Source organism: Empidonax traillii, unplaced genomic scaffold (genome assembly GCF_003031625.1).
Source record: "Empidonax traillii isolate 1590-97213 ecotype Southwest subspecies unplaced genomic scaffold, ASM303162v1 scaffold166:size2381449, whole genome shotgun sequence".
In the NCBI taxonomy this organism is placed as follows: domain Eukaryota; kingdom Metazoa; phylum Chordata; class Aves; order Passeriformes; family Tyrannidae; genus Empidonax; species Empidonax traillii.
In genome coordinates this window covers 1-2,305 of record NW_020955359.1, presented here as the reverse complement: position 1 = coordinate 2,305, position 2,305 = coordinate 1, and the positions used below count along the sequence as shown (strand labels likewise).

Sequence of the window (2,305 nt, the reverse complement as noted above, 5' to 3'; positions counted from 1 at the left end):
AATGTTGTTTGTCTGAATTATTCATGTTCATGATCATTGAACAGAAGCAGAGGGTACTAAATCAGGAAAAATAATTCCTGATTCTTGGAGTCATTCAAAAGACTTGGCCATTACTGGGTCTTTTTTTAACTTCATTTTCACCTCCAGGTTTGCAGGTGAGGAAGTGCTAAAACCTTGAAGGGTCTCACATCAAAACTCGGCAGACATTTGGGTAGACCACTGGAGAATCCGGAATTTAAAATGTCTTTCATCTTGTCAGTCTTGAATACCATTTCTGATCCTGAATATTGTTCCTGAATGTTCTGTCCCTCCTCTTCCCTTGACAGGCTATAGAGTAGATCTTGTCATTGTAATGCTCTGAAATCTGTAGATGATAGTTAAATCATAGAATTAGAGCAGACTAAGAAATTATAAATATCCTCTCAAGTTTTTAAAATAACCAAAATGATTAGGCTTGTTTGTTCAAGGATTCAAAGTGGATCCATTGTTTTTTAGCATTAAAAGTGGGGGTCACAGCCTCAAAGTAAGGTTCCATTTCACGAAAATCATGATATTTTTACTAGCAGTTGTTTCCTTAAGTAAGAGAAAAACAATACTAATTGCATATGGGGTAAAGGACTACAAAATGTACTTAAAAACCTGGGACAAAGGGCAAAACTTTGCAGATTCACTCAGGCCACAGAAATTCTGCATGAAGAAGAATTTGATGAAGAGTTTACCTGTAATTTTGTTGGTAGTTTGTGGATAGTTTCATCCTTTGTAAGAATAGAAATGAAAACTACCCTGTATTTCAGGAGTCCCTCACCCTAAATCTTGTATTGAGTTTAGTGGTTCAAAAAGGCAAATCAGTATTTGGACTCTGGTTCTAAAATCATCAGAGGCCTCCAGGACTCTCCTGGCTCCCGCTCTGTAGGTTTTTCCACACTGGAGCCAGTTTTTTTTTTTTTTTCCTGTTTGATAACCTTTATGTGCACTTATGAGAAGCCTCTAAATAGCATTAGAATTTTTAGAGTTGAGATCTGGTATAATCCTCTGATCTGTGGAAAATAAATAATCAGCGGCAGCATTATAAGATTATAAAAAGAGAAAGAAAAGAGTGGCAGTGGAAAGGAAGAAAGCAATTAGACTTGAGAGCTTTTAGGATCATTATGGTGAGTACAGATGGAAGAGAGCATTTACAGGAAGCAAATGCAGAAATGTCTATATCAAATTTGGTGCCTTCATAAGGGATTACTGAAATGAAGGCTCTTTGGATGGATGTGGTCGATGGATTTATCAGTCAGCGACTGCTGAAGCTAAAGCTGTGAGAATCTTGATGGGAGTAGTCTAGTAGAAAAGGAATAGAGAATTAGCTAGTGAATGCTTTGGAGTAAGAGGCAGGAACCTTGTTCTAACACAAGCAATAACATCTGATGTTGGTTTTGAGTATGGAGAGTTGTAGGCAGTTAATTAAAAAATCAAAAATATGAGAAAGCAGGATAGGGAACTTCACATTTAATTGGAGTGTTAAAATCATCAGTCTGGCTGTTAACTAGCCTGAGCGAATTTAATTAATAACTCAGTAATTCATAACTGGATTGTCTTTGGATAATCTCAATATTATTTTTCTCTTTTTGTTGTTTTTTCTTGTTGCAGGATTCACATCAACAGTTCTGCTCATTTCCTCACATAGTCTACAGCATCTACATACCTCATTTTCTGCCATGAAGTTGTTTAAATTATGGAGTCTAAAATTCTTGTGGACTCTGAAGCCTCCTAACAGGAATTTCCATGGACACTCCAGGCTGCTTGCCTCTGATGTCCATTCCCAGTATGAGCCCATCAGGCGGGGCAAACAGGAACTACCAAAGTACTTTAACTATGCAAGTGATGTTCTGGACAAATGGGCTGAGATTGAAAAGGTAGATGATCTTTTGTTGTGCCAATGAGATACTCTGATTTGAAATTCGTTTGAAATTATTTGGGTCTGGAGGCAATTAGGTTGGTAAACATTTCAGATTCAGAAAAGCAGAATCTATTGGGAATACCTGAGCGTGATGCATAGCACATCTCAATCCATTTAGGACAAGGGAAAAACAACAGCTTATATGCCACTTGTGGAATACCCAGATCTTCCATAATTTGTAGGTGGTTTTGCATTATAATTTCATGGTCTGTCAGAAGAAAATGTTTTGTGTTTGATTCCTTATGCTTTGCAGGCTGGAAAGAGACCACCAAACCCTGCGTTTTGGTGGATAAACGGAAAAGGAGAAGAAGTGAAGTGGAGCTTTGAGGAGCTGGGGTTCCTGTCTCGGAAAGTGGCCAA

The 2,305-nt window shown here is 37.8% G+C and overlaps 1 long non-coding RNA gene across 1 annotated transcript; it reads left to right on the top strand.

Annotated features, from left to right (window-relative positions):
* The first annotated feature begins 45 nt into the window (after positions 1 to 45).
* Positions 46 to 2,305, top strand: LOC114058262. The gene is made up of 3 exons (XR_003571399.1): positions 46 to 155; positions 1,636 to 1,901; positions 2,199 to 2,305. It is a non-coding gene; the product is annotated as an uncharacterized LOC114058262 (long non-coding RNA).